Genomic DNA, 23,129 nt, shown 5'->3' with positions numbered 1-23,129 from the left:
CTACCAACAATATTTATGATTTACTAAATATTTCACATATATCCTAATGTGATCCTCATGAGATCCTTATCAGGTAGTAGTATTCCTGTCAAATAGATAAATTTTCTAAAGCACTTGTTAACAATATAGTTTTTATCAGTTGTTCCCACCCTGACTCAAGAGTTCAATCTTAGCATTACTTGATGCTAATAGGGACAATTAGGCATAAAGTGTTTCCTGGTGTGATGCAAAATGAGGTACACTGGCACACAGTGTCACCTATAAGCCATTTTAACCAGCTTTAAGTTATAATTTACACACCATAAAATTCACCCCTTGGCTCAGTGCCTGTACCTTAGCAGCTAAGGCACCAGCCACATATACTGGGGCTGGCAGGTTTGAACATTGCCCGGACCTGCTAAACAACAATGACAACTACAACAAAAAAAATAGCCCAGCACTGTGGTGGGCACCTATAGTCCCAGCTACTTGGGAGGCTGAGGCAAGAGAATCACCCAAAGCCCAAGAATTTGAGGTTGCTGTGAGCTATGACACCACAGCACTCTACTGAGGGTGACATAATGAAACTGTCTCAAAAAAAAAATTTACCCCTCTACAATGTACAATTCAATGGTTTAAGTATATTCACATAAGTTTGCAACTGTCATCACAATCTTATTTTAGAACATAGTTATCACTCCCCAAAGAAGATTCATACCCATTAGCAATCACTCCCCATTTCTCCCTCCTCAGCCTATGGAAACTACCTAGTAATCTACTTTATGTTTCCATAGATTTGCCTATTCTGAACATTTCCTGTAAATAGCATCATAACCTATGCGGTCATTTTTGTCTAGCTTCTTTAACTTAGCATAGTTCTTTTTAATTTTTTTTTTTTTTTTTTTTGTAGAGACAGAGTCTCACTTTTTGGCCTTCAGTAGAGTGCCGTGGCCTCACACAGCTCACAGCAACCTCCGACTCCTGGGCTTAAGTGATTCTCTTGCCTCAGCCTCCCGAGTAGCTGGGACTACAGGCGCCCGCCACAACGCCCGGCTATTTTTTGGTTGCAGTTTGGCCGGGGCCGGGTTTGAACCCGCCACCCTCGGTATATGGGGCCAGCGCCTTACCGACTGAGCCACAGGCGCCGCCCAGTTCTTTTTAATTTTTTATTACAAATATGAGGGTACAGATGTTCACATTACATTGTTTTGATTCCTAAGGTAAAGTTCAAGTTGTAGTTGAGCTCTTCACTCAGGGCACTGCTGAACACCCTCACACTGTGCACATTAGATGAGATTCCTCCCAATTGCCCTCCTCTCCCCCTTGCTAGATTATATTAGGGTTTTTTCTTAGCATAATGTTGTCAAGGTTTTTCCATGTTGCAGCATGAATCAGTACTTTGTTAAACCATAAAACAGTTGTTTGGGCGGCGCCTGTGGCTGCCAGCCCCATATACCAAGGGTGGCGGGTTCGAACCCAGCCCTGGCCAAATTGCAACAAAAAATAGCCGGGCATTGTGGAGGGCGCCTGTAGTCCCAGCTATTTGGGAGGCTGAGGCAAGAGAATCGCCTAAGCCCAGGAGTTGGAGGTTGCTGTGAGCTGTGATGCCACAGCACTCTACCGAGGGCCATAAAGTGAGATGTTGTCTCTTAAAAAACAAAACAGTTGTACATTTAAAAAAGCATTTAGAACACATAAAACAAGGCAGCATTTATTCTTTTGTCTCGTCTTCTGGAGTGGGATCTGTTGGTGGCCCTGCACGGCGGCACTGTGCTCTCTGTGCCGGTATTGCTGTCACTGGTTCCTTCCTCTGCCATCCCATCGACCCCTCCTGCCCAGTCTCCTTGTCAGCAGGAGTTGATGTGCCTTCTTCAGCATTCTGTTCGCTCTCTGTCGTTTCTTCAAGGTGTGTCTCCCCTGTTTGGAATGTTCTCGTCTTTCTTTTCCTCAGGTTTGCTGGCCGCTTGCTCCTCCTCGGGGACGACGCTGCTCTGAGTGCGCTGGGCCTGCCTGGTGGCCTCCTCCTCCCTCTACTGCCTCCTGCGGGCCTGCTCCTCTGCCTGTGCAGTCCACACGGCCATCTTCTCCATATCCACTTCTATCTCAGGCCGCACAACCTTTTGAGTTCATTATTAAATCAATCTGTGCTTTCCAGAAATTTCCTCTTCTTTTCCCCATGTTGTTCCTCCATTTGAAGTTGTTTAGCTTCCAGTTTTCCCAGATGAACCCTTAGAGACTGGACCTGTCATTTGAGAACCAGCATCCTAGCTGTTGCGACAATGGACCGAACGTCTGGCACCACACTCTGAGGATTTCACTGATGAGGCAGTGGTTTCTCTGGAAACGGGCAGTGGCTGTATGCTTCAGTGAAAAGCCATCATCATAATCCTCTGGATCCTCAGCAAGCTGAATGTTCCTGTCAGGTTCTCCTTTCTCCGTGCGAGACTGTCTCTGTCAGCTTTCTTGCTCTAAAGCAGCTTCTGCACGACTTTTTGCATTTATGTAAGCAAGGTACGTGGGGCAATTACAATAGACCTCCATAGATTCATTGTACTCTATCTTTTCTGCTCCACATTCATTTAAGTACTCTTGTTTCTCTTCATCAGCAAGATCTCTCCACATGCTACCAATAATCTTGCTAATCTCCCACAACTGTAAGTCAGGGTTAGAAGCCTTTACTTGATCCCAGGCTTTTCTGCTATACCTCATGTAGGGCATCAGAGGCTTATCTGGTGGCTTTGGAATCATAAGGCCAGAGGCTGCTGTGTCCGGGCTGTTGGTGCCCAGGTTCCTCCCTAGCCTATCACTGTAGGTGTGGTGACTGGATTGTGGTGACTGGTTCCACAAACCCTGGTGTGCTGGGCATTTGTGTTGCAGGAGCTAGGGTGGGAGGTGGGGCTTAAGAGGTTCTTTCTGATATTTTGGAAGATTAAGTTCTCAGTTCCTTAAGAATGAATCTGTAGGCTAAGGTGGGTGGATTGCCTGAGCTCAAGGTTCCAGACCAGCCTGAACAAGAGCAAGACCCCGTCTCTAAAAATAGTCAGGTGTTGTGGTGGGTGCCTATAGTCTCACCTACTTGGGAGGCTGAGGTAAGAGAATTGCTTGAGCCCAAGAGTTTGAGGTTGCTGTGAACTCTGACGTCACAGCACTCTACCAAGGGTGACAAAGTGAGACTCTGTCTAAAAAAAAAAAAAAAAAAGAATCTGATGGGCAGAAAAAGCTCCCGCAGCTCCAACTTCACTTCCTTTTGTCCAGCGCACCCATTAATATTTTATTCCTTTTTATGGCTGAACAATATTCCATTGTATGGATATACCACACACTATCCATTCACCAGTTCTTAAACATTTGATTGTTTCCACCTTTTGGCTATAATAAAAAAATAATATAGGTCAGGTCTGGTAGCTCAGCCTATAATCAATGCTAGCACTCTGGGAGGCCAAGGTGGGTGAATCACTTGAGCTCACAAGTTCGACACCAGCCTGACCATGAGCAAGACTCAGTCTCTACTAAAATAGATAAATTAGCAAGGTGTTGCGGCAGGTGCCTGTGGTCCCAGCTACTCGGGAGGCTGAGGCAGGAGGATCACTTGAACCCAGAAATTTGATATTGCTGTGAGCTGGGCTGAAGCCACAGCACTCTAGCCTGGGCAACAAAGTGAGATCCTGTCTCCAAATATATATAATAATTGCTATGTATAAATATTAATATTACATTATAATAATGTTGCTTTGAACATATAAAATTTTCATGCTGAAAATGTTTCATCTACATTGTGCTAGAATACCCCTCCATAAACCTGTCTGTGTCCTAATCCTTGGACACTGTGACCTCTCGTGGCTAAAAAACCCTTGTGCATGTGATTAAAGTTAAGGACCTAGAGATGGGAAAATTTATCTGGATTATACAGGTGGGCCCAATCTAATCACATCGTCCTTAAAAGCAGAGAAATGCTTCCCTGCTGAGATCAGAAAGATGCGAGGACAGAAGAAACGTCAGAGGTATGTGATGTTGCTGTCATTTAAGATGGAGAAAAGGGGCGGTGAGCCACGGAATGTTGTCTGCCTCTACACGCTGGAAAAGGCGAAGAAATAGATTCTCCCCTAGAGCCCTGGTGGCATCTTGACTTCTGCACTTATTTGAAGGGAGCTGCATCCAATAATGGGTCAGTGTGGAAGTATAAAGGTCCAGCCCTCTTGCCTTGAATGAGAATAACTCTGAAGGACCTTCTCAACTCCAGAGCACTGTGTAGGATTGGCTGAGGCCTCTGCTGCAACCACATTGCATTTCAACCTCTCTGTCATGCCTCCCTCATTTCCTTAGAAGTGTTTCCCAGTAAACCTCCTGCATGCAAAGCTCTTTCCTCAGAGTGTGGGAAATCCAATGTAAAACACACACACACACACCCTCCTCTTGCCTAAGGATGGGCAGGTAGCAGGAAAAGAGAATTTGGAAAAGGAAAGAATTAGGGAGAACCTATTCTAAATTCTAAAATTGATGATGAAATAATGGAAAGGACATCAACTGGGCACTAGAAGGCTTGGATTCAAGTTCTAGCCTGTCTCAACTGGTCCCTTGTCACTTGGCAAACCACTCAATATCTCTGTGTCTGGGTTCCTTAGCATAAGGTGATCTTCTGGCCCTAAAGCTCTGGGATCAGTGTCCTAACAGCCAGAGATAATCTTTACCTTTGTCCCTTCTTAATTTCCAGGTTCTGAACTGAGCTCATCTTGTGGACAGAAGCTTCCCAGGACTGGGGACTGAACATGTTCTCTCTGAGTCAAAATTAACTTCTGGGGCTTGGTGCCCATGGCACAGTGGTTATGGCGCTGGCCACATACATGGAAGTTGGCAGGTTTGAGCCCAGCCCAGCCCGCCTAGACAACAATGACAACTGCAATAAAAAAAAAAAAAATAGCCAGGCATTGTGGTGGGTGTCTATAGTCCCAGCTACTAGGTAGGCTGAGGCAAGAGAATCACTTAAGCCCAAGAGTTGGAGGTTGCTGTGAGCTGTGATGCCACAGCACTCTACCAAGGGTGACAAAGTAAAACTCTGTCTCAACAACAAAAAAATTAACTCCTGGGTACATATAATAACTTTGGACCAGTTATTTCATGCTATGAGAACTTCTTAGATGCTTGTCTAACGCAATGCTTTCCATACACAGTATTTTCTCAATACTTCAATGTATACTTTAAAATTTTTTCATGTTTGTAAAATAAGATGTATCATGCAGTCAATGTCCATGTTTAATGTTGTCATGTTTATTTTCTCAGAAAAACAGCTCCAAAATTGATGAGACATCTGTCAGGAATTTCCTAGGAATCTAGGAATTACCATTTTTTGACAGTGAGCTCTTTTAGGTTTAAATCACTGTCTTATTCTTTTTATTTTAATTTAATGAAAAAAATTTTTTTGTGAGCAGTGCATGTGGCTCAAAGGAGTAAGGTGCCAGCCCCATATATCAGAGGTGGCGGGTTCAAACCCAGCCCTGGCCAAAAACTGCAAAAAAAAAAAAAAAAGAAAGAAATTTTTTTTGTGATAGAGTCTCACTATACTGCCCTGGGTAGACTGCTGTGGCATCACAGCTCACAGCAACCTCGAACTCTTGGGCTTAAGTCATTCTCTTGCCTCAGCCTCCCAGGTAGCTGGGACCACAGGCACCTGCCACAACACCTGGCTATTTTTTGGTTGTAGTTATTGTTGTTTGGCAGGCCCGGGCTGGATTTGAACCCGCCATCTCTGGTGTATGTGGCTGGCGCCATAGCCGCTGAGCTACAAGTGCTGAGCCTCTCATTCTTCTTATCTCCAAAATCCATAAGAGTTCTGGGAACTCAAAGGTACCTAATAAATGTTTGAGGAATAACTAAATGCATAGATGTACTTTTTTTTTTCTTCCGAGACAGAGTATCACTATGTTGCCCTCAGTAGAGTGCTGTGGGGTCATAGCTCACAGCAACCTCAAACTCTTGGGCTTAAACGATTCTCTTGCCTCAGCCTTCCAAGTAGCTGGGAATACAGGCACCCACCACAACGCCTGGCTATTTTTTTGTTGCAGTTTTCATTGTTTGTTTTGGCAGGCCCAGCCCCTGTGTATGTGACCAGCGCCCTAGCCACTCAGCTACAGGCACTGAGCCCATATATGCATTTTTATTTATTAAATTTTTTTTAGGAGTGATAGAGCAATAGTTTGTTAGGAGATACAAGAAAGCTTCCAATACAATGGAAGGGGTTCTGAATGGATTGTCCCATTTTTAGAACATTTAAATACCTCTTGAACTATTACTGTTCTGATCTGGTTATAACATACATTGAATCATATTGCCATCTAGTGGTTAGTGACTTGATTTAGAAACAAATTGCAGAATCTTCCCAAAATTATTGATGTGACCCAAGCTTTATTTATCGATATTTTCTGAAGAAAAATACTTTTATCATTGAATATTGTAAGAATGTCTTGATTTGCCAGCCCATCACTAACAGATAATTATAAATGAACTTTGTAAATACAATAAAGGAATTGTAAATAGGACTTTTACGCAGGTTTTCCTAACTTACTAGTTACCCCTTGAAAGAATTTGATAGTTAAGTATGGGAAATGTTGATAAAATTAAACATATGTCTTTCCTGAAGAACTTTTCAGAGACATTAATAGGACAGTATTCTTTGTATACCTCCAAAAAGGCCTTGTGAATAATGTGTTTTCCAGAGTCTTTGTCCTACAGAATACTCTTTTTAAGGAGCAACTCATTGGACCAGTGTTCTATGGGAATATATATTCTGGGAAACCAGGCTTTACTGTTATTTTCCCCATATATTAAAACTATTTATTAGAACACTATTTTCCTGACTACGAAGCCACCTTTGACCTTCATATCCATGTTTTAGACACAGCGAATTCAAAGAACACCCTAATAAGTCTGTAGTAATACCTCATATTTTTATGGAGCTTAATTAATTTTAGGTGATAATTTCTTGAATTGAAATTAGCATTATCTCACGATGAACATTTTTATATAATCTACTTTCTTTTGGGTTCTAGGAACACAAAAACGTTGGACAACATTCTCCATTTAGACAGTGACTTTCCATAATTGCCATTACTGATAGCAGCAATGACTGGGGATGCAACCACAGTGCAAAAGACTTGAGATTTTCCATTTCTTTAAAAGGTTTTCAACATTTCCATTTGCCTATATGTTGCTCCATTCGTCATGACAACTAAAGTTAAAATTCCTGACGGGATCTCCATTTATCCCTCATTTATTCTTTCCGTCTTAATTGTACACCCACCATGTGTGAGGCACTGGGGTTGTAAAGATCCCTTGGGGCCGATGTGTGGTGGCTCACTCCTGTAATACTAGCACTTCAGGAGTTTGAGGTGGAAGAATTGCTTAAGGCCAGGAGTTTGAGAGCAGCTTGAGCAAGAGTGAGACTGTCTTTGCAAAAAAAATAGAAAAGTTAGCTGTGCTTGGTGGCATGGCCTGTATCTCAGTTACTTGGGAGGCCGAGGCAGGAGGATCTCTTGAGCCCAGGAGTTGGAGTTCGAGGTTGCAGTGAGCTTTGGTGACAGCATTGCTCTTTAGCTCTGGCGACAGAAAGAGACTCTATCACAAAAATAAAAGAAAAGAAGAAGGCGGCTCAGTGGCTAGGGGGCTCATACAGTGGGGCTAGTGGGTTCGAACCTGGCCCAGGCCTGCCAAACAACAATGACAACTACAACAAAAAAATAGCTGGGTGTTGTGGCGGGCACCTGTAGACCCGGCTACTTGGGAGGCTGAGGCAAGAGAATTGCATAAGACCAAGAGTTTAAGGCTGCTGTGAGTTGTGACGCCATGGCACTCTTCCAAGGGCAACATAGTGAGACTCTGTCTCAAAACAAACAAACAAACAAAAAAACCTCAGAATAGGAGCTGAAGCAGTCGGGGTCCTTGTCCACCTCGTCCTCTTTGTATCTCTGTTGTCCGGTAAATTGGGTGTTTATGAAGTATTTGTTGACAGAATGAAAAATTTCACATTCCCACTTTAATGGAGAGACAAAAGAGATCTAGAGATAACAGTAAAATATGATGGTTATTATAAAAAAGATATATATAAAGGAGAAAGAACATTCTAGGCAAAACGTCTTGAAGGCACAGGGAAAATGGGCAAGGACTGGCAAAGAGGGCTGGGATCACATTTGGAGACCATTTCCTTTCTTGCTGAAGGCTTTGGATTTCCTTAAATGTCTTTCCTGGCAATTCAGTGCTTAAAGTACTTAGAAAAATCTTATTGTGTATTTGATATAAGAATTTTATTTTGGGCGGCGCCTGTGGCTCAGTGAGTAGGGCACCGGCCCCATATACCGAGGGTGGCGGGTTCAAACCCAGCCCTGGCCAAACTGCAACAAAAAAACAGCCGGGCGTTGTGGCGGGCGCCTGTAGTCCCAGCTGCTCGGGAGGCTGAGGCAAGAGAATCACCTAAGCCCAGGAGTTGGAGGTTGCTGTGAGCTGTGTGACGCCACGGTGCTCTACCGAGGGCAACAAAGTGAGACTCTGTCTCAAAAAAAAAAAAAGAATTTTATCTTAACTTAGATCAAACCTTTGTAAATAGTTAAAATTTGTTTTTGAAAGTTTGATCCAACCTCAGCACAGAGGGCTTTATCATGCGTGGGCTTGGAAGAACCTTCTTTAAGGAGAGTAAACTCTGCTAGAGGTTGGTAACTCATGGAAATCCTGGATGACATCGTAATTGCCCTGACATGGTGTCTACAATTTTGAACCCCCCAGAAACCCTTAGAGCAGAGCCCTTTTAAAAGTAAAATTGTGGCATAGGTGAAGCATGTCAGTGACTTCTCACTTCCCTTTTCAGTATTCTTTCTCCTACTGAGTCTCCCATTGTGACTTCAGACACCAGGGCCCTCAGATGGCCCCTGAAAGCCCTGGATTCCCACCTAGACCTGATCCTTCTGTGCTTTGAATGTATCCTTAGTGACCATACACTAGATTGTGTTCACTTTTCATGTAATATTTTCTGAAAATTCCAAAATGTTGTAATTCATTACATGATTAATTAAATGTTACTTTAAGTGCTTGCACACAATTTAATTCACAAAATCTGAAAAGAATCCTTGCTTGAACCATATGTTCTGAGTTTTGCTTCAAAAAATATGAGTACTGGGCGGCACCTGTGGCTCAGTGAGCAGGACGCCGGCCCCATATGCCGAGGGTGGCGGGTTCAAACCCAGCCCCGGCCAAACTGCAACAAAAAAATATCCGGGCATTGTGGCAGGCGCCTATAGTCCCAGCTGCTCGGGAGGCTGAGGCAGGAGAATCGCCTAAGTCCAGGAGTTGGAGGTTGCTGTGAGCTGTGTGATGTCACGGCACTCTACCGAGGGCAATAAAGTGAAACTCTGTCTCTACAAAAAAAAAAAAAAAAAAAAAAAAATATGAGTACTTCGCTCAGTGCCTGTAACACAGTGGTTACACTGAGGGTGGTGGGTTTGAACCTGGCTCCGGGACAGCTAAAACAACAATGACAACTGCATCAAAAAAATAGCTGGGCATTGTGGCAGGCACCTGTAGTCCCAGCTATTCAGAAGGCTGAGGCAAGAGAATTGCTTAAGCCCAAGAGTTTGAGGTTGCTGTGAGCTGTGACACCACAGCACTCTACCCAGGGCCACAAAGTGACACTGTCTCAAAAAAAGAGTACTTACCATGTGAGGACACAGTACCAAACCCTCCCTCCAAAAATTACAAAACAAAAATAAGTGCTGTATGTATCAAAGCTGGCTCTGGTATAATTGGAAATGAGTACTGACATTACAGTAATTCACACTGAGGGGCCAGTGATGAGAGTGAGACCCCCGACTCATGAAAAAAAAGGAGAGGTGGCGCCTGTGGCTCAAAGGAGTAGGGCGCCAGCCCCATATGCCGGAGGTGGCGGGTTCAAACCCAGCCCTGGCCAAAAACTGCAAAAAAAAAAAAAAAAAAAGGAGAAACCCAGCCGGGTGCCATGGCGAGTGTCTGTAATGCCTGTAATCCCAGTGGCTTCCGGAGGCTGAGGCAGCGGGATGCCCACAGTCCAAGTCTGAGGTTGCAGTGAGCTATGATGCCATTGCATTCTGCTCAGGGGCATAGGGTGAGACTCTGTCTCAACAACAACAACAACAAAAAAAGCAAAGAAATAAAAATAAAAAATAAGCAAGAAAAACATAAAAAGCTCAATAGTTTGCCTGTCCCAGAGATTAGGGTACAGGGACACATTTTTTCCTCTTTGGCTCATCTTGCTAATCAATTGTAGAAGTCCTTTCCTAGTGAGTCTCCATACATTTTCAACACAGTGATTCACATAGCTACCACCAGTTGACTGGAATTGATTGGCCTGTGATATATATACACCTATATACATTTTATGCCGTCCTTGAGTTACAGACATCCTATCTATACTCAACTCACACTTATGAATGGGGGCTATTACAGATAATAGGTAAACCTGTTCCAACTTACATACAAATTCAATTTAAGAACAAACCTATAGGCTTGGTGCCTTTAGCTCAGTGGCTAGGGCGCCAGCCATATATACCGGAGCTGGCTGGTTCAAACCCAGCCTGGGCCTGCCAAACAACAATTACAACTGCAACCAAAAAATAGCTCAGCTGTTGTGGTGGGTGCCTGTAGTCCCAGCTACTGGGGAGGCTAAGGAAAGAGAATCACTTAAGCCCAAGAGTTTGAGGTTGCTGTGAGCTGTGATGTCAAAGCACTCTACCCAGGGTGACATAGTGAGACTCTGTCTCAAAAAAAAGAAAAAATCCTGCTTGGATAACTGTGGTAATTAAATAAATAAATAAATAAAAGGAAAAAATCTATAGAACCTATCTTATTTGTAACCCAGGAACTGCCTGTATTCCATTTACCATCTAATTCAAATGAATGAAGCTCTAATGGTGGAATTGGAGGTATCAACAAGGAACCAGATGTGTGAGTAGCCTCAGTAGGGGCAGTTAGATCAGGTGCAATGCTCACATCTGTAATCCTAGCCTTCTAGGAGGCTGAGGCCCATAGATCGCCTGAGCTCGGAAGTTTCAGACCAACCTGAGCCAAGAGTGAGAAGACTCCATCTCTACTAAAAATAGAGAAACTAGCCAGGTGTTAGTGGCAAGTAATTATAGTCCTAGCTACTTGGGAGGCTGAGGCAAGGGAATTGCCTGAGCCCAAAAGTTTGAGGTTGCTGTGAGCTAGGATGCCACAGCACTCTACTGAGGGCACAGAGTGAAACTCTGTTTGAAAAAAAAAATAGGGGCAATTAAGTCATCTCAGTAAAATATAATTACTTTTTTTAAATTTTTTTTTTTTTTGTAGAGACAGAGTCTCACCTTATGGCCCTCGGTAGAGTGCCATGGCATCACCCAGCTCACAGCAACCTCCAACTCCTGGGCTCAAGCGATTCTCCTGCCTCAGCCTCCAAAGTAGCTGGGACCACAGGCGCCCGCCACAACGCCCAGCTATCTTTTGGTTGCAGTTCAGCCGGGGCGGGGTTTGAACCCGCCACCCTTGGTATATGGGGCCGGTGCTCTACCAACTGAGCCACAGGCGCCGCCCCAAAATATAATTACTTTTAACCTTAAAGACCAAGATCAAAGTCCATCTACCTGGGCATGATGGCACATACCTATAGTTCCAGCTATTTAAGAGGCTGAGGCTTGGTGCCTGTGGCTCAAGCGGCTAAGGTGCCAGCCACATAAACCTGAGCTAGCGGGTTCAAATCTAGCCCGGGCCCTCCAAACAACAATGATGGCTGCAATCAAAAAATGGCCGAGTGCTGTGGCGGGCCCCTGTTTTCCCAGCTACTTGGGAGGTGGAGGCAGGAGAATTGCTTGAGCCCAGGAGTTGGAGGTTACTGTGAACTGTGATGCCACGGCACTCTACCCAGGGTGACAGCTTGAGGCTCTGTTTTAAAAAATAAAAATAAAAAAAAAAGAGGTTGAGGCAGGAGGATTCTTTGAGCCCAGGAGTTTGAGACTATAGTTTGTAATTATGGTGCCTGGGAATAGCCACATTACTAGCCTGGGCAACATATTGAGACCCTGTCTCAAAAAAAAAAAGCCAATTTAGAAAAAATATTCTGTTTGCATGTGTAGAGCCTAGGACTGCTTTTTCATGAAAAACACACACTTTGGAGTATAAATTCTCATTTATATCAAGACTCTTGGGGTCACACTCACTTCACACGCTCCCTTCTCATTCTCTCCTGTCTTATAATCTTGGGGCTGCCATTTCTTTTCTTGCTGCACCATCATGGGCAGTGGCAATCAGCCTACCCACACCTTTTTGTCTTCCTATGCAAAATGATGGCAGTAAACATCAATTGAGAGATTTTTTGCAATTTGTCCTTTCGTCTGCTCCTGAGAGTTGTTTTTGTTTTTTTAGAGAGAGTTTCACTTTATCGCCCTCGGTAGAGTGCTGTAGCGTCACAGCTCACAGCAACCTCCAACTCCTGAGCTTAGGCAATTCTCTTGCCTCAGCCTCCGGAGTAGCTGGAACTACAAGTGCCTGCCACAACGCCCGGCTATTTTTTTTTTTTGCAGTTTGGCCGGGGCCAGGTTCGAAACACCACCCTCCGTATATGGAGCCACAGGTGTCACCCTGTTCCTGAGAGTTCTGTAACATCTTTTTCTGTTCTACCCCTTAAAAGAGTAAAACGTTTCAAATCATGAAAATAGGAAGAATTTTTAGAAGTATCACTCCTTCATTTCGTCCGCTGTTTCAATGTGGGGTGGGTGCCAAAAGATGTCTGTAGGCAAATAAGGCACTTCCATATCTCAGAGCAAGGATTCTCATTGATATAAGAAGGAGGTTAGAACTTTGATTAGAGGCTCCAGTTTGAGGTCAAAGGCTAATGCTTTTCTAAATCTCAGACTTTAGCCTTGTTTTTGCTGGCCTTTGTCATCGCCCAAATCCTGCAAGAATGTCTGGAAATTAAGGCAAAATGTCCAACTGCAGTCTCAGGCGTGGCAAAGCTTCTATAGGCAACCAGAGGTCCGCACCCAATGATTGTTTATATTTCTCTTGCATCCTCCAGGATCCTGCTTACGCACCAGTTTTTCTTGAGTAACGATGAGTGGAGCCAAGTCGGTAACGGTAATGTTCCTTGTCTGCCTCCTTGGACTAGTCCTGACGCTGGCCTCGACAATGCCAGGCTCGGGAACTATTTGTTTCTGAATTCCAGCCAAGAAGTCTAACAATTCTTTCCCTTCCTTTCCATTGCCCTCTTCTTCCTCACCAATGCCAAGTCTGGGATTTTCCTTGTCTAGAGACCACAAGGGCAAGGAAATGAACTTTCTTGGGATACGACAGAACACTTAACAGAAAATGTGTCCTTTGTTCTCCTTCAAATACCTTTTCCTTAAGTGATATTTCTGTCTAAGGCTTCCGCAGAGAGTTACTTCTGCACTAGCTATTTAATTTTTCCTAGGTCTCTGTCAAAAAACTAAGAAATAGGCATTGGAATGCTGAATTTTCATAGCTCAGAAAGAAAACATGAGGCCAGGCACAGTGGTCCACACCTGTAAGCCTAGCGCTTTGGGAGGCTGAGGTTGGAGGATTACTTGAGGCCAAGAGTTTGAGGTCAGCCTAGGCAACACAGTGAGACCCCCATCTCTATAGAAAATTAAAAAATTATCCAGGCATGCTGGCACTTGCCATCAGTCCCAGTTATGTGGGACGCTGAGGCAGGAGGATCTCTTGAGCACAGGCCTTTGAGGATGAAGTGAGCCGTTGCACTCCAGCCTGGGTGACAGAGGGAGACCCTGTCTCAAAAAAAGAAAAAATGATTTGTCCAGGCATCTAGCCAGGCAATTCTGTTAGTGGTGTCCGAATCCATTCTTTAAATTTATTTAAAATTCCTTTTAACTCCCGGGAACCACATGTAAAACAAAGGAAGCAAATCCTTGTATTAACCTACAGAAAAGAGAAAGATGCAGGTCTGGTTGTTGATCACAGATTTGACTGTGGGGTGGAAAATTTTGCTTCATTCAGTCAAACCCAGGAATAGTTCAAGAGAGATTATAGCTGACAGGAATATGGGGTCCACTCCCCACTGTTAACCAGCTGCTTAACTTTGAGCAAGTCACTTCACTTCTCTGGGCCTCAGTTTGCTCATCTGTAAAATGAGGCAGTTGGGCTTCACAGTGGCTCAGGTTTCCTTCTATCTTTAGTACTCTACAACTGGGAAAATGCTAAGCATGGGTGAAAACACCTTCAGAAAGTCAGAAAAACATCTGTAACACTTTAAAAGAATAGTCTCTGGTGGATAAAAATGTGCTTATAGTACAGTTTGACTTAGCAATTTCACCCGTGCGGTTTTATCCTAAAGAAACAATCAGAGGGTGGTGCCTGTGACTCAGTGGGTAGGGGGCCAGCCCCACCGAGGGTGGCGGGTTCAAGCCCAGCCCCGGCCAAATTGCAACAACAAAAAAATAGCTGGGTGCTGTGGCAGGTGCTGTGGTCCCAGCTACTCGGGAGTCTGAGGCAAGAGAATCACTAAGCCTGGGAGTTGGAGGTTGCTGTGAGCTGTATGTCATTGCACTCTACCGAAGGCGACAAAGTGAAACTTTGTCTCTACAACAACGAACGAAAGAAAGAAAGAAAGAAAAGACAGAAAGAAAGGAAAGAGAAAGAAAGAAAGAAAGAAAGAAAGAAAGGAAAGAGAAAGAAAGAAAGAAAGAAAGAAAGAAAGAAAGAAAGAAAGAAAAGAAAGAAAGAGAAACAATAGGAGGTATGCTTCAGATTACATGCTCTGATTACAGAAATAGATACAAGAATGACTATCACAGTGTTTGGGGTTTTTTCAAAGTAAACTTTTACTTTTAGATTAGTTTTAGATTTACAAAGATGTTTCAAAGATATTAATAGCACAGAGGGTTCCCTCCCCTTTTCCCTGTTGCTAACACCTGACACTAGTATGATGAGTTAGTCACAGCTACTGAACCATTACAGATCCAACATTACTGAAATCCACCCTTTATTCTTATTTCCTTAATCTATAATGTAATGTCCTTTTCCTGTTTCAGGATTCTATCCAGTACACTGCATTACATTTAGGAGTCATGTCTCTTTAGATTCCTCAAGACTGTGAGAGTTACTCAGATTTTCCTGGTTGTTTTTTCTTTTTGAGACAGAGCCTCAAACTGTCACCCTGGGTAGAGTGCTGTGGCATCACAGCTCACAGCAACCCCCAACTCCTGGGCTCAAGTGATTCTCCTGCCTCCAGCTCTCAAGTAGCTGGGACTACAGCCCGCCACAACGCCCGGCTATTTTTTGGTTGCAGCCATCATTGTTGTTTGGCAGACCCGGACCAGATTTGAACCCACCAGCTCAGGTGTATGTGGCTGGCACCTTAGCTGCTTGAGCCACAGGCACCGAGCCTAGATTTGTCTAATTAAAATAATAATAATAATAATGATTAGACTGGGGTTATGGAAGGAAGACCACAGAGGTGAAGTGCCATTCTTGTCACTTCATATCAGGGTGCATGCTATGTGATTTTTCACCGATGATGTTAAGCTTACATAGCTGAGGCAGTGTTTGCCAGACTTCACTGTGTGCAGATGCACTTTCTATCTTGTTTTTTGGTGGGGACAGAGTCTCACTATGTCATCCTGGGTAGAGTGCTGTGGCGTCAGAGCTCACAGCAACCTCAAACTTTTGGGCTTAAACGATTCTCTTGCCTCTGCTTCCCAACTAGGTGGGACACAGTGCCCAGCTATGTTTTGGTTGTAGTTGTCATTGTTGTTTGGCAGGCCCAGGTTGGATTTGAACTTGCCAGCTCTGGTGTATGTGGCTGGCACCCTAGCCACTGAGCTACAGGCGCCGAGCCCTCTCTCTTATTTTTGAGATAGGGTCTCCCTCTGTTTCCCAGGCTAGAGTGCAGGGGTATGATCATAGCTCACTGCAGCCTCAAACTCCTGGGCTCAAACGATCCTGCCTTAGCCTCCCAAGTAGTTGAGACTACAGGTGCATGCTTACCACACCTGGCTAATGTTTTTTTTTTTTTTAGTATTTTTCTTTTTGAGACATAGTCTCACTTAGTCACCCTCAGTAGAGTGCTGTGGAGTCATAGCTCATAGCAACCTCAAACTCTTGGGTTGGCCTCTCAAGTAAGTGGCTTGTCTCAAGATAAGCAATCCTTTTGTCTTGGCCTCTCAAGTAGCTGGGGCTACAGACGCCTGCCACAATGCCCAGTTTTTGTTTTTTGTTTTTTTTTGGAGAAGGGTTCAAAAACCCTTGAAGGGTTCTCACTCTTGCTCAGGCTGGTCTCAAACTCCTGTGCTCAGGGAATCCACCGCCTCGGCCTCCCAGAGAGCTAGGATTACAGGCGTGAGCCACCACACCGGGCTGTGATATATTTTTAATAAGAGAAGTTCTCAGAAAAGCTGAAAGTCAATAATAGGACTGGAAACTCCATGAGAGCAGAGACTTTGCCCATTTCACTCACCAGCGAGCGTCTCCTGCTAAGCATGGTTCGACACATTGTAGGTGTTAAAATAATCTGTTGAATGAAAAGGAGGTGAGTTAAATAAATTAACTTACATGATATAATGGGCTACTAGCCGTTGTCATAACTATTTGGTGATATGGAAAAAACGTAAATAATATATTGTTCACTGAACAAAGCATTAGAAAGCAATTTCTATACATCCAATTTTCCATAAAGTGTGTGCTTATGCATATGAGCATGAATGTGTGTAGATGTGTGTGGAAAAGAAGTACAAGAAAAAAAATTTTTTTTTTTTTTGCAGTTTTTGGCTGGGGCTGGGTTTGAACCTGCCACCTCCGGGTTTGAACCCGCCACCAGGGGCCGGTGCCCTACTCTTTTGAGCCACAGGCACTTCCCAGAAGTACAAAAATTTTGTCATCATGCTAACAGTGGTCATTGGTATTGCTGGATGGAAGGATTACAGGAGATTTTTATTTTCCTATTTGGTGTTTTAAAAAAATTTTAACAATGAAAAGGAATTATATGGCTTGGTGCCTGTAGCACAGTGGTTACATCGCCAGCCACATACACCAAGGCTGGCGGGTTTGAACCCAGCCTGGGCCAGTTAAACAATGACAACGCAACAAAAATAGCCGGGTGTTATGGCGGGCGCCTGTAGTCCCAGCTACTTGGGAGGCTGAGGCAAGAGAATCATTTAAGCCCAAGAGTTTGAGGTTGCTGTGAGCTGTGATGTTACAGCACTCTACCGAGGGGGACATAGTGAGACTCTGTCTCCAAAAAAAAAAAAGAAAGAAAGAAAAAGAAAGAAAGAAAAGAAAAGGAAGAATACTTTTGAAATTAGAAAAAAATGTAATAAAAATGGAGAAAAATTTTAACCTTCAAAAGGATTCTTGAGCAGGGAAAACAGATGTTCCAGTACAATGCCCAGTAACCAAATTATTTAGCCATGTATTGGTATCTGTGAAGGAACTGAAATCAGTGGTGCAGGGCAGAGAGGGTGTTGTCCTCCAACTCTGCAGTTTCTAGGAAACAGGGTGCACTAGGCACCATCTGTTTCTGATTTAGAGCATTAGCCTCTCAAGATCATGAGCTATATCTTGGTTGCTCTCACTGCAAATTGTTTAAAGTTAAAAAAAAAAAAAGAGTACGGAGCAAAACCAAACGGACAGGATGCCAGAGTGAATGGCATTATTGTATCATTTGCTTTCTCTTCCCTGGGGCTTTGCATTTTAAAAACACATGTTGTAGTTTTTTTTTTTTTTTGTAGAGACAGAGTCTCACTGTACCGCCCTTGGATAGAGTGCCATGGTGTCACACGGCTCACAGCAACCTCTAACTCTTGGGCTTACGCAATTCTCTTGCCTCAGCCTCCCGAGCAGCTGGGACTACAGGCACCCGCCACAACGCCCGGCTATTTTTTTATTGCAGTTTGGCCGGGGCCGGGTTTGAACCCGCCACCCTCGGTATATGGGGCCGGCGCCCTACTCACTGAGCCACAGGCGCCGCCCCACATGTTGTAGTTTTTCTGTGATTATCTTTCCACTTCCTGTGTTGTATCTCCGCTACTGTAAATATCCCTTTGTATAGTCATACTTTCCTTTCCTTGTGTCTTACACGTGTGTCTGTCTTAATAGTCACTTTCTTCGGTTTTCCACTGTTTTTCCTACTACTAATTTGTATGAGTCCAATGATGTTCTTATTCTCCAATCAGGTTTGCAGAACCCTGGTCTCAAATCCCAGTTCCATCTTTTATTAACTGTGTAATATGGGGAAAATTACATAACGTCTCTGCATTTTCCCCTCTGAAAATGAGGACAATGTTATGTACCCAGGGGGAATATTGTGAAGATTAAATGAGATTTAATGTAGATATGCAGAGTTCTATCCTAGTGCGAGGCACAAATGAGGAGCTTAACCTTGTTATCCTTTACCTCCTTCCTCCTCCTGTGTGTCCTCTAATCCGTGTCTCAAGCTGTCTTTCTAAAATACCAGCACAACTACGGGATCAAGTCTAAACTTAGCAGCTTTCAGGGTCGTCCTCAAAGGAGCCTCAACCCATCTTTGTGGCCTCACTACCTCCTGGGCACATTCCATACACACATACTCTCCAGACACACCAAATTACTAGTTGTTGCCAAAATACAAGTTATTGTTCTCTCTCTCTCTCTCTTTTTTTTTTTTTTGAGACAGAGTCTCATTTTGTTGTCCTTGGTAGAGTTCTGTAGTGTCACAGCTCACAGCAACCTCCAGCTCTTGGGCTTAGGCGATTCTCTTGCCTCAGCCTCCTGAGTAGTTGGGACTACAGGTGCCTGCCACAACACTTGGCTTTTTTTTTGTTGTTGTTATTGCAGTTTGGCCAGGGCCAGGTTCAAACCTGCCACCCTTGGTATATGGGGCCGGTGCCCTACCCACTGAGCCACAGGCGCCGCCCTACTGTTCTCTTTTTGCCTTTACAAGTGCTACTTTCTGTGTGTAGAAGTCTTTCCCACTCCTACCTGACAAACTTCTTTGTGAAGACTTCTCTGATAGCTTGAGGTTCCCAGCCCCCTCTCTGACCACAGTAATTTGTTCAGACCAGTGTGAATGAAGTTCCTTATTCAAGTGTCTGTACCATTCACTTGTGTCTTCCATATATAGTTATTCAGTTGCTATTATGTGCCAGCCACTGGGAATGTAACCTCTAGTGATATTGTGAGATTCTGGCTTGGCACCCGTAGCACAGTGCTTATGGCACTGGCTACATAACACCAAGGCAGGCAGGTTTGAACCCAGCCTGGGCCTGCTAAACACCAATGACAACTGCAACAAAAAAAATAGCCAGATGTTGTGGCGGGCGCCTGTAGTCCCAGCTACTTGGGAGGCTGAGGCAAGAGAATCGCTTAAGCCCAAGAGTTTGAGGTTGCTGTAAGTGACATAGTGAAATTGTCAAGGAAGGAAGGAAGGAAGGAAGGAAGGAAGGAGGAGGGAGGGAAGGAAGGAAGGAAGGAAAAAAAGAAATTGTGAGATTCCATAAGGACAGAGCCCTGTCTTACTTTTCCCCCTCAGATGGCGAAAAGCAAGTGCTTGATATTTTTGTTTGCTGAATGTTGGATAAAATCAGAGCATTTCTTTTTCACTTGTCAAACTGAAAATCATGATACTACCAAATACTTCCTCAAAGATAACGGACAGATACTTTCTTTTACATGTAACATATTGTTGTGCTTTTTAACAATTCCAGGGGGCTTGGAGATACTCCTTTGCTTTGAATGTTCTCCATCTGGAAGAGTTTATCTAATTAAACTGAAGACTGCAGATGAGTTGGCCTCATTTATCTCCAGTGGATGAAATCCTTTATTCTCCAGAGGATTCCTCAGACAAATATCAAGGGTCAACGTTATTTTTAGTAACATGTAGTTTTGAAAGTCTTAAAAATTCCTAAATTTTGTAAAACATAGTTTTGAAAATATGTTTCTTTTTACTTTAAATTTAGTAGTGATCTTTAGCCTACAGACGTATTTGTTTCAACTCTAAGTTATCCAAATTACCATAATGGAGACTAAATTAGTAATTCATCCACAAAAGGGAAATTAGGAAAAAATGCTCTTTCCCCACTTTTTTTTTTGTATGTGTAGATTCCTGTTGGTAATGGTATTCTGATGGTGATTCAGAGAAAGCTATCATCCTTCCTTTTTAGGGGAAAAATATTTTTCTCTTTTTTTTTTTTTTTGTGGTTTTTGGCTGGGACTGGGTTTGAACCCGCCACCTCCGGCATATGGGACCGGCGCCCTACTCCTTGAGCCACAGGTGCTGCCCAGGGGAAAAATATTTTTCTTCATTAATATTTGTCGACATCTTTGAGCTTGCTTGTGTTCTCATTCTTACCCACGTCTTCTCCATTCTGTCCTAATGTGTAGAAACACATGACCCGTGTTTTCTTGGATGTATTTGGATCCCCGTATACTTCATAGGACAATTATGAAAATTCATGTGCTAATTACATGCTAATTTCTTTGAGCTTCAGAATGAAAACACTGTGTAATTTCAAATTAACGACAATTAAATAGCTGAGTTTTACTGCTGTAAATTTAGTTATTCAGATAAGGTTAACTTTTTCTCCTCTAGATGGAAACAATTTGTGTATTTCCTGGGTTATATCACGAGATCAAAGTTGATGGGCCCTCATAGGAAGAAGCTAAGTCAGGTTTTAATGAAAGAGACACTATGTGATGCAATAGTGAATAAAGCAAAGCTAACGTCCATCGCTACCATCTTTGCTAGAAAGCATCCTGGCATGCACAAATGGCTCAACTGAATTTCATTAAAAACTAAAAAACACAGGGCAGCGCCTGTGGCTCAGTGAGTAGGGTGCTGGCCCCATATGCCGAGGATGGCGGGTTGGGACCCAGCCCCGGCCAAACTGCAATAGAAAAATAGCCGGGCGTTGTGGCGGGAGCCTGTAGTCCCAGCTGCTCGGGAGGCTGAGGCAAGAGAATCGCGTAAGCCCAAGAGTTAGAGGTTGCTGTGAGCCGTGTGAGGCCACGGCACTCTACCGAGGGCGGTACAGTGAGACTCTGTCTCTACCAAAAAAAAAAAAACAAACAACTAAAAAACACAAAGGTTAGGTTAGAGAGAGGGATGGCTGGATGGGACACAGAGGAATTTTAGGGCAGTGAAACTGCTCCGTATGATCCTAGAATGGAGATACATGTCATTATACAATTGCCAAAACCCATAGAATATACAACACTAAGGATGAACCTGAATGTAAACTATGGATGTTAGATGACGATGTGTCAATGTAGGTCCATCAATTGTAGCAAATACACCACTCGAGTGCACAATGTTGACAGTGGGGGACCGTGGGGGCAAAGGGATATATGGAGAATCTGTACCTTCTGCTCAATTTTGTTGTGAACCTAAAACTGCTCTAAAAAAAAAATAAAGTCTCTTCAAAAAAGGAAGCTAAAAAGTAACAGTGTGGCGTGAAAGAATCCACAGAAGTTTGGCTTCATTTCAGTGAGGACCTCTCTGAGTGCTCATCTGTGTCCCCACCCAGCCTCTTTCTTATCCCTTCCTGGGGCAGTCCCTCAGCCTTTTTCAAGACTCTGTCCGGGGGCGGCGCCTGTGGCTCAGTGAGCAGGGCACCAGCCCCATATGCCGACGGTGGCGGGTTCAAACCCAGCCCTGGCCAAACTGCAACAAAAAAATAGCCGGGCGTTGTGGCGGGCGCCTGTAGTCCCAGCTACTCGGGAGGCTGAGGCAGGAGAATCATCTAAGCCCAGGAGTTGGAGGTTGCTGTGAGCTTTGTGATGCCACGGCACTCTACCGAGGGCAATAAAGTGAAACTCTGTCTCTACAAAAAAAAAAAAAAAAAGACTCTGTCCGTTTTCTTTTCCATTCTTCTTTGGGGGGACAAAGGGCTGAACAAGGTCAAGGGTTGGGGGTGGCTGTGAAATGGAGAGATCATTGAATTCAATACAATCAAATTTTTCTTGGGTCATCATAATCCCAAATAACAGATTTGATCCATTCCTTAGCTCTTTTTTTTTTTTTTTTTTTTTTGTAGAGACAGAGTCTCGCTGTACCACCCTCGGGTAGAGTGCTATGGCGTCACACGGCTCACAGCAACCTCTAACTCTTGGGCTTACGCGATTCTCTTGCCTCAGCCTCCCGAGCAGCTGGAACTACAGGCGCCCGCCACAACGCCCGGCTATATTTTTGTTGCAGTTTGGCCGAGGCTGGGTTTGAACCCGCCACCCTTGGCAAATGGGGCCGGCGCCCTGCTCACTGAGCCACAGGCGCCACCCCATTCCTTAGCTCTTAAATGATGTTTGGCACTTTATAGTGCCTCAGAGATCAGAGAGTTGTCACCAGGCGCTTTTCTTATTTCTATTCTTTCTCCAAGGCCCCCACAGTATTTCTGTGGAAGTCAACTTGTCCAGCCTTTATCTCCTGGTAGTGTCAGAGGGGGTTAGTCACATTTTATAGCCTTGCGCAGAAATGATTCTGCTAATTTGTGCCTTGGTTTTATAAGGAAGGTCCATGAAATCCATCACTATGCTTTGAGGACACTGATGTTATTAGGAGTCTGATCACCAGACTCCTTTGGAGCAATCACAGGAGACACATTAGCTCTAGAAAAGTTGTGCCGTACCCATGCGACTGGTGTGTTTGTTCTTTAGGGACACTGCTGCATTTCTTAACACATTTACATTTCTCTCTTTGTGTTGATTACTGGAATCTCTGAGCTAACTTTTATACCATTTATGGTAAAGACTTCATGACCTTCCTAGCACTCTGGGAGGACAAGGTGGGTGGATTGCTTGAGCTCACGGGTTTGAGACCAGCCTGAGCAAGAGCAAGACCTCATCTCTAAAAAATAGGCAGCATTGTGGTGGGCATCTGAAGTCCCAGCTACTTGGGAGGCTGAGGCAAGAGGATCAATTGAGCCCAAGAGTTTGAGGTTGCTGTGATCTGTGATGCCACAATGCTCTATAGAGGGTGACAAAGTAAGACTCTGTCTCGGCTCGGTGCCTGTGGCTCAAGCGGCTAAGGCGCCAGCCACATACACCTAAGCTGGCGGGTTCGAATCCAGCCTGGGCCCGCCAAACAACAATGACGGCTGCAACCAAAAAATAGCCGGGCGTTGTGGTGGACGCCTGTAGTCCCAGCTACTTGGGAGGCGGAGGCA

The 23,129-nt window shown here is 44.1% G+C and overlaps 1 pseudogene; it reads right to left on the bottom strand.

Moving 5' to 3' along the window:
- Nucleotides 1–1,690: 1,690 nt before the first annotated feature.
- LOC128565351 (SWI/SNF-related matrix-associated actin-dependent regulator of chromatin subfamily E member 1-like) lies at nt 1,691–2,860 on the bottom strand (annotated as a pseudogene).
- Nucleotides 2,861–23,129: the final 20,269 nt, after the last annotated feature.

This window comes from Nycticebus coucang, chromosome 14, assembly GCF_027406575.1.
Source record: "Nycticebus coucang isolate mNycCou1 chromosome 14, mNycCou1.pri, whole genome shotgun sequence".
Classification (NCBI taxonomy): Eukaryota; Metazoa; Chordata; class Mammalia; order Primates; family Lorisidae; genus Nycticebus; species Nycticebus coucang.
This window is presented reverse-complemented; position numbering and strand designations above follow the sequence as displayed.